This window comes from Sinocyclocheilus grahami, unplaced genomic scaffold, assembly GCF_001515645.1.
Source record: "Sinocyclocheilus grahami isolate Dianchi unplaced genomic scaffold, SAMN03320097.WGS_v1.1 scaffold737.1, whole genome shotgun sequence".
Classification (NCBI taxonomy): Eukaryota; Metazoa; Chordata; class Actinopteri; order Cypriniformes; family Cyprinidae; genus Sinocyclocheilus; species Sinocyclocheilus grahami.
Genome location: NW_015505916.1, coordinates 481,406 through 491,278, shown reverse-complemented (window position 1 = coordinate 491,278; position 9,873 = coordinate 481,406). Strand labels below are relative to the sequence as shown.

At 36.3% G+C, this 9,873-nt stretch overlaps 1 pseudogene; it reads left to right on the top strand.

Moving 5' to 3' along the window:
* Nucleotides 1-9,873, top strand: part of LOC107560643 (dihydropyrimidine dehydrogenase [NADP(+)]-like) — a 207,859-nt pseudogene that overhangs the window by 52,736 nt on the left and 145,250 nt on the right.

The following is a 9,873-nucleotide window of genomic DNA, read 5'->3' as shown; positions in this document are numbered from 1 at the left end:
TATATATATATATATATATATATATATATATATACATATTTTTATATATATATATATATATATAAACACACACACAATTTATAAAATAACTGTTTTCTATTTTCAGTTTATTTTCAAATGTAATTTAATCTTGTGACGCAAACCTAAATTTACTCCAGTCTTCAGTGTCACATGATCTTTCAGAAATCATGCTAATATGCTGATTCTTTATATGATTTGCGTGTTTCAGATTGAAATTCATAAATGCAAACATGCCGTAGCATCGGAGCAAAGGCCTGCTCTCACCGGACCATCCGAGAGCCTGCTTTAATTGGTTAAAAAACCACAAGTGTCGAAGCAATTAAGATGACAGGTGAAACTGTGCAGCAGGCATGTACATTTAACCTTACTTGTCCACTTTGACAGATCCTACATTCTCCCGCTGTATATGTTACCATGGTAGCCACGCATTTGATTCCGTGTAACTTTAAATACCTCAAAACGGGATTTCTGACCGATGGTAGCACCCTTAAAATTACAGTTTACGGTTTGTGTTCTTGTTATCTGAATGGACATTTTTATGGTTAGATCAGCTACAGCTGGATTAGGAATGTCACATCTAGAATGTGATCTACACCTGACAGCTTTGAGTGATGTGTCAATCAAATGCATATGATCCTTCAGGTGGAGATCTGCACACACCGAGCCATGCAGGTCTCTGGCTCTTCATTTTTCAGTCTGCTGTGTTTGCAGATGTTGGTTATCCCCCTGATCCCAGACAGACCCAGGCCGGGTGGTTTTGACAGTTCTGACGGCCGCTGTCCTAACCCTTAGCACACAGAGTAATCTCACCTCACCTGGCGCTCTCTTCCCACCTGTCCCCAGCCGAGCTGCACCGCTGACATCATTAAACTTGCATCCAGATGCCCGAGCAGACTGACACAGCTGCGTCTACCGGGCAAGACAGATTCAACACCGCATACGCATGTGTTCAGCACAACCTGTGCCATGGATGAGAGTTAACAAAGCACTAAAACATAATTCAGAATAAAACGGAACAGGTTTGTGACTGGCAATGATCTTAACATTTGATCATTTGACTTACTGTGACGAAGGTTTTTTACTGTATTTCAGATGATTAAATAGTAACTTAGATAGGGGTTACACTGGAGGGAGATTTCAACATTGGAGGACAACGATTTCAAATCGAACTTAGATTGTTATGCTGATAACGTATGATTAAAATGTGATTAATATGTGATTAATATAATATAATATATTTTTTTATAAAAATTTTTTTTTTATTAATTTAGAAAATTTCTGTAGTGGTCTCAGATTTTTTGCACAGTAAATACAATAAGTGTACTCCGAAAGTAAATATAATATATTTTTATTCCATGTTGGCTTTACTGTAGTATATACTTTGAATAATACATATCTTTTTTTAATTAAAATCTGGAATCTGTTTTTATTTAATAGCAAATTGTTTTCAAACCCACGTTGCACAATATGAGTACTGCAACTAACCACCAGGCCAAGTGTCTGTCAAAAACATTATTTTATTTATTAATTTAATAAAAAAATATATTTTAATTTAATATACATATTTTATTTTATTTTATTTTATTTTATTTTGCAATATGTTGTTGTGACACAGGCCGAGCAAATGTCATCAACACATGCACTTACCACAATGCCACAGCTCCGGCCTTTTTGTTAATCTTTCTTGACATTTCTTAATCATTAAATTTCTATAGAAAGCTTTTGGCTCTTCGTGTGCATTTTATTTGTTCTACTCCTGATGCTTTTAGTGCAGCATTCATCTGGGCTTTTTTAACTCCTTTGTTGTATTCCTAAAACACCCTGTGATTAAAAGAAGATACAATTTGCTGCAACCCCAAGATTATGAACAGAATTATTAGTTTCTCCAAGAAAAAGTGAAGAGCTGAATTTGTGGAGACAACTAATTCATAAAGGTAAGCAATCATTAAAATGGCAAATCCTGGGAGGCCTAGGTTTTATTGAATTGTACTTTTCCCGTCGAGGGTTCATTTTGGTTGAGATATAATGAAAACAATGAACTGGGAGATTAGCTTCCTGCACATTCTAGAGCCCCATAATGCACTCATCATGGAAAACATTCAAACGCTAGATTATTACTCAAGTAAAACGATAAGGTTGGAAGCAGAGAGAAATGGGGGAGAATAAATCAGCTTGCAGTGGTCCGCTAATCAACAGCTCCTTTCATTTGAACGCATTGGATTATTTTATTTTTTTATTTTTTGGGAGGGTAATAAAAAAACGTGAAGGAAAGAAAGGAAAAATTGTGTATGCATTTGATTGCGTTACAGCTCAGAAAAACCCCGGCACTGTATCTAATGCACTACACTGCAAGGCAGTCTTTTCCTGAGCGCCGCTCTCAAAGCCCAGCTGAATTGCTGTGACCTAGAGCAATTCTTGAACAAATAAGATTGCCTTCGTATGTGCATTATTTTCTGTTGACATTTGCTAAGCGCTTGGGCTGCTGGCCAGGGGAGACGGATGAGGGTCTAAAATGTGTCTGGATGTGCCGTGTCTTTAATGTTACCTTGGGAGGAGAAAAAAAGACAATGGTATTCCTGTCCACAGCCGTAGCGCAGAGCCCCGGCGTGTCAGAGGAGGGAATAGGTTATTTTATTCTCACTCTTTCTCGTTTTCGCCCTCTTTTTTTCTCCCCCGAGCTACAGTTTTTGAAAAGAGAGACAAAAACGCTCAGCAATCAACTGAAGGTGCCCCTCTCACAGATTCTCATTTTGATCTGTTGGGTCTCATCTTTATGAATGTGTTTATACATTTCGACCTACCATGGAACAGCTGTTTTTTGGACCGTGTGTGTCAGCTTAGAATTTTGTAGCATTTTGTTTTTCCCCAGAAGTCCCCTTAGAACATTAGTCAAGGTTTTTTGCATCAAAACAGTCATCGTTTAGTTTTGCATGGCCGTTTTTCACCTTCTCTCTGACCCTAATAAACAAGCTGGATTTTGTTGCTGTAACTTGCAGGCTTCTATATGCAAATGACCTCTGTTGTGATTGGCTAATCACTGAATACAGGCATAGTTCATACTCGGGGCCTAAAACTAACTTTTTGCCACACCTGCCAATGGCCGGTGACATGATAAAATTTACTAGCCAAAATTTTTTTTTACCGGCCATGAGACTCTTTTTGCAAAAACAGGCTGTTATTACTACTTCAATGACTATATTTACAATGTTTTTAATTTGTCCTGCTGGTGCATTTTTAATCTGCATTTAAGCAAAGTTAATCTTCGATGAATTTCGATGAAATGAAGCAGAAAAATCTTCTCAGGTAAAAGTTATTAGAACCGTGTCTAGGGACAAGCTGGCCATCACACTGCTCTGACCTTATCAGTCCGTTTGTATCCTATTATTTGATTCGCTCTTGTCGCTTATGACAGAACAGCTAATCACAATGATCTTGTCTTCGGAAAATATTATTTTATTCGCTTATGTCAGAAACCGCGAATCTCTTTAAAAACTGGCTGTTGTTTTCACTTCATTGCATTGTTATAATTTGTAAAAGTTTGTACCCGCCAACTGGCGACTGACACCGTTACATGGACTCGCCAACGCTGATGTTTACTCGCATTTGGCACTTGGCGAGTGTTAATTTTAGGCCCTGTTCATACTGTTTCTCATTAAGGCAAGCCTAAATAATAAGTGTTGGGTTCTCTACGTGATGTTAAAACTAGTGGTCAGTATGGGTTTTTCTGTGATAGCAGAATAGCGAAAGATATATATATATATATATATTAGGGCTGCACAATTAATCGAATTTCTAATCGCAATTACAATTATGGATGCCACAATTACGTAATCGTTCAAAGCGGCAATTAATCGTTCAAAGTCCACTTATGATATTCTGCACGCTTAAGATATGTTTTGTTCTTTCTACATGTTATTTTAAGGGTTTTTCCATAGTTTTAGTTTTAGTATAACATTATAATACCATTCGTATTTTTACTTTTTTTTATAATTTAAAGAAGAAACCAATCCGATGTATATTTGACATTTGAGGCTTAATACTATAGAAAAGCACTAAAGGTTTTTCAGTTAGTGTTTTCAGCTTGTTTATTTTCATATAAAAATACGGCATGCAGTTGCATCAAACAATGGTATAAACATCATTCAATGTAAATTGTGATAATCGTAATTAATAATCGCAGTTACAATTTCAAGGGAATAATCGACAATTATGATTTTTGTAATAATCGTGCAGCCCTAATATATATATTAATATATACACACACACAGGTTTGTTTTTGTGAAAAGTGGGGAACATCCCATAGGCGTAATGGTTTTTATACTGTACAGACCGTATATTCTATTGCCCTACACCAACCCTACCCCTTACAGGAAACTTTGTGCTATTTCAGATTTTCAGTACACTCCATTCTGTGTGATTTATAAGCGTTTTGAAAAGTGGGGACATGGGGTAATGTCCTGAAAAGTCACCTTCTCCTTGTAATACCTATGTCATACCTTTGCCATTATACAAATTTATGTCCTCATTTGTCACACACACACACACACGCGCACACACACACACTCACACGTTCCTGTGGCTCAGTGGTAGAGCATCCCAGGGAACACACATACTGATAAAAAAAATGTATAGCCTGAATGCTCTGTAAGTTGCTTTGGATAAAAGTGTCTGCTAAATGCATAAATGTATTTATTTATTTATATAATATGCTTCAATGACATGTAAATCAAATTGAAATTGGACTCTTGGTGTATGCACACCAAAAGCGAAGCGAAAATTTGGATCACGTTACTCGCTCTGAGAGATGTTTTTCGCGTCAGTCGGGTGAATAAAAACATAAAAACAATAAACATTTTCTGATACAACCGGACGTGTCAATAAGCTCTTTGCTGACTGGCATGTCATGCGAATTTTCAGCTCGAGTTGAAATTTTTTTCAACTTGCGCGGAAGACGCAATTGAGGTGAATATTGTGCAAATTCACATCTATTCACATCTTTGCATTGACTTTGTAATCTACTCACGCAAATAATTAAGTTCACTTTTGGTGTGCACACACCATTAGAAACATTTTAGAGAGTATTAGATGGGACAAAAATCCATGTAGTGTGCAATGTCGTCAAGATTTTTTGGAAGACATTGTGAATCATCTCATACATGGACTAAAAGCCACAAAACTTCAGTTTTGATTTTACAAGGTAACTTCAACGAAATTAATGCTTTCATTTGAAATGAAAATTTAAATAAAAGCCATTCTCTTTATTTCTATTCATCAAAATAAATAAATAATCCTGAAAAAAATATATCACGTTTTCCACAAAAATGTTAAGCAAATGTTTTCTACATTGATAATAATAACAAACATTTCTTGAGCACCAAATCATCATGTTGATTTCTAAAGGATCATGTGACACTGAAGACTGGGGTAATAATGCTGAAAATTCAGCTTTGCCATCACATGAATAAATTATAAAATAAGTATTTAAATAGTAAAGAGTAAAAAGCATAATAAATTATATTAACATACATTTAAATTGAGAACAGCTGCTATAGTTATGAAAAACTAAATAAAAAAGTAGTTAACAATTCTAAAATACTAAAAAGTACTAAAATAAAATACAAATATAAAACAAATAATACAATTGGTTGAACGGACATTTTACATTTTTCTTAAAATTTTTCATGCAAATCAAAAACTATTAATAAATCAATTTTTATTTCATGTTGTTTTTATTCAGCAAAATATATGTCATATGGTTAATTGGCCTGGATGATATTTCAACCTATTACTAGTCATAATCACTACCATGTATTTGATTCATTAATGGTCTATGGTTAGTTTTGAACTTTAAAGTATATCTACATTATATAGAACTATTGTATTTTGAAAGTGCCAGAGCTTTAATACATTTGTGCTAATGTATTCATCGTACAGGAAGCTGAATATGAACCACTGCACCGTTTCATGTTCTACATGCATATTTTGTAAGATACACACGCCGATGATCATAACAGATGATATATCGCTGATTTGGAAGAGTGCTTTTTCCTTCACAATAAGCGGAGAGGAACGCCAGCGAGAGAGATATTTATGCGAGTGTGGCTTTATGTCTTCCCGCAGCTGCTCGGTGTCCCCTCTCTGTATTAATCATCTCTGCGCAGATCAGAAGTGCGATAGGCCCAGCATCCTCTGAGATTAGCCTTCATCTCAGCGTCAAAGCCCACTCCAGACCCTCTCCCGGGCCAAGACTCCTGCAATATCCCTAATCCTTTAGGCTAAGGATAATTTATGATCAAATAAAGAAAAGCAGGTCAAAACTAATGTCACATTATGATCAGCCACCCTGGTTTATAAAAGCAGGACGGTTGCACTGTGTGGTCTTTTTTGGCGCCGGTACCTGGCCACCGCACTACAGTAATTACCCCACTGTCACCACGGTAAGTGGTATTAATGGCAGCCTTGTGCACTCTAGTCCGCGGCGAGCTTTGAGAATTGTGAGACGGGATTATTATGGGCATCCAGCTGCGTGTGAATCTAAACGTGCAGGTGTTACTTGAGTGTTTGCGCTGCTCTTACCGGTGTGTTTTGTGCACTTTTTGTGTCCGCGTTCGTGGCACAAGTTGTGCGTTTCACATTGAAGGCAACGGGGAGTCTCATTTTCCTTGCTCTGTTCCAGTTGTACGTCCTCCCCCCTTTGTGCTCATTGTAAAGGAAAAAGCACTCTTCCAAATTACTGATACATCATCTGAAGTCATTAGCGTGGTGAATTTTTAAACAGCTGTGTGTTTGTAAAATGCGAAATAATGATTGTGAGCTACAGTAACAGCCCTCCCTCCCTTCCTTCCTTTCTTCCCAGCAGCCCCAGTCGGCTGCCTCCTGTCACACGCCATTCACATCCAGGGGCCAAACGTACCACATCCATCCTGATTGGGCATGAATATTTAATTGGGCGGCTCCAAATTATCCTATTTGTCATTCAAAACTGGTGTGTCATCAATATGGCGTCTTTTGAGATGTAGTTGCTGGGAGAAAAGTCCTCTGGCACAAAAGCTGGGGATTGATTTCCTCTGGGTGCCGTAGAGTGTTTGTAATTGGCTGGAATGTGCCGTTCCAGTGGGGTGACGACGCAAAGTTCTCTGTTCTTACTGTAAATAACTTTACTTTGCATTGCATGTGGGGTAATTCAAGCACAGTCTTGTTTTCTTACAGATGTTTGAAGTGTGCAGATGCACCGTGTCAGAAAAGCTGCCCGACCAATCTGAACATAAAGGCCTTCATTAGCAGTATTGCAAACAAGGTATGTTGTGTATCTGTGCATTGACTTTCTTAATAAATGTTTCTGGTCTCATTGTGCTCAATTGAAGTAAAGGTTTGACTTTGTAATGTTTCATCAAAATGTGATGAATTTTGTGATGAAAATGTGTCTGTCTTGAAACAACTTTCCTTTACAGTGATGTCACTTATTATTATTGAGATAATGTTAATATTTAAAGTGTTAATATTAATTTATTATTAATTAATATTAAATATTTATAAAAGAGTAATATTTATGTTAAAGTTTTAATACATTTAAGTGTTTTTACCTTTTGTCCTCTCTCATCTTTTTAAGTGGGAGAACTTGCACAATTGATGTCTGACTAAATACTTTTTTGCCCCACTGTATATATATTCATTTTTATTTTAGTTTTAGTTTTAGTTATCATGTATTTAGTAGATCAAGTTGAACTAAATGAAAATGAGAAATGTTGCCTTGGCAACTAGCTGAAATAAAATAATTCAATAATGAAAAATGTTTGAAAATGAAAATGTCTTACTATAATAACTATAAAAACTATAATAACCTATAATAACACTTTTACACACAATTTTTTTATATAAAATGCTGACATAACTTTCCAAAGCATATGATTTTAATGACATTTCATGTTTCATGTTAAATTTAATTTGAACAAATATGAAAAACTTTGAAATGATTTTACAAACACAATTTTCTTAAAGTATTAGGTTTTTATTTATTTATTTAAAGTTATTATACATACAAGTCAAGTCAAGTCACCTTTATTTATATAGCGCTTTTAACAATACAGATTGTGTCAAAGCAACTGAACAGCATTAATTAGGAAAATAGTGTGTCAATAATGCAAAATGACAATCGTAAACACTCATTTTTCAGTTAAAGACAGTTCATCATTGAATTCAGTGATGTCAACATCCAGCTCAGTTTAAATAATATCTTTGCAATTATGTCAACGATATCGCCGGAAATGAAGTGTCCCCAACTAAGCAAGCCAGAGGCGACAGCGGCAAGGAACCAAAACTCCATCGGTGACAGAATGGAGAAAAAACCTTGGGAGAAACCAGGCTCAGTCGGGGAGCCAGTTCTCCTCTGACCAGACGAACCATATATATATATATATATATATATACAGTGCTGTGAAAAGGTTTTTCCTGTTTTTTTTATTTTTTACATGTGTCACACTTAAAAGATTCAGATCATCAAACTAATTTTAATATTACACAGAGATAACCCGAGTAAATACAAAATGCAGTTTTCAAATAATTATTTCATTTATTAAGGGAAAAAAGCTTTGCCCCCTAACTCTAAAAACTGGTTGTGCCACCCTTTGCAGCAACAACTGCAATCAAGCATTTGCGATAACTGGCAATGAGTCTTTCACATCGCTGTGGAGGAATTTTTTGCCCACTCTTCTTTGCAGAATTCTTTTAAAGGGGTCATATGACGTTGCTAAAAAGAACATTATTTTGTGTATTTGGTGTAATGCAACGTGTTTATGTGGTTTAAGGTAAAAAAAACACATTATTTTCCACATAATGTACATTATTGTTTCTCCTCTATGCCCTGCCTTTCTGAAACGCTATCCAGTGCGTTGTGATTGGCCGAATACCTCAAGCATGTGACGGAAATATTACACCCCTTACCATATTGTGATTAGTGACTTGTACTGTCTTTTGACGCGTTGCATTGCATCGCGCTGCGTAAACTTAAAACCATGTCTGCATTTGTGATCGTAGATGACAAACAACAAGCGCTACTCTACACTGCTCAAAACTCGCGTTTGAATCGTCAGTGGAAAATTCTTTAAATATGAAAACTTAATTACAGACTGTGAGTCAGAAGCACCAGACTGTCCTTGCAAAGTTGGAATTGCCCCACTTTATAGAAAGACACCGGCATTGTAGGCTACTCTCTCAGGAAACAGTCCTCGTCCTCCATAAAATGCTCTGCACACATCTGAATATTTGGGTTGAACTGTTCTGGAACAGTGTTGTAAATACAACTTAACCACTGATTTCTAGTTGTGTCCTCTTTTGGAAGGCCAAACAAAGTAGTTTCGCTTTCATAACGAAACACACAGCATCTCCACAACATGGCGGCAACAGCAACAATACTACAGCGAGAATCAAAGTTATGCCTTCTTTCTTTGCGTGAACATTTGGGTGGGCGTTATGCAAATCTTCCCACATCGTGACGTAGACATGAGGGCATGTTAGAACGAGCCGTTTTAGGTAGGTTAGGTGGTTGACTCTTAACTTTTATAAAGAATATCTCTTTGGGTTTGACACTTTAGTCTTTGCAACTTTACAGATCTTCTTTATGCACCAAGAGCTTGTAACACTCCAAAGAGAAAGGAAAATTTGAAATCGCATCATATGACCCCTTTAATTCAGCCACATTGAAGGATTTTCGAGCATGAAAGTCAAGTCAAGTCACCTTTATTTATATAGTGCTTTTAACAATACAGATTGTGTCAAAGCAACTGAACAGCATTAATTAGGAAAATAGTGTGTCAATAATGCAAAATGACAATAGTAAACACTCATTTTTCAGTT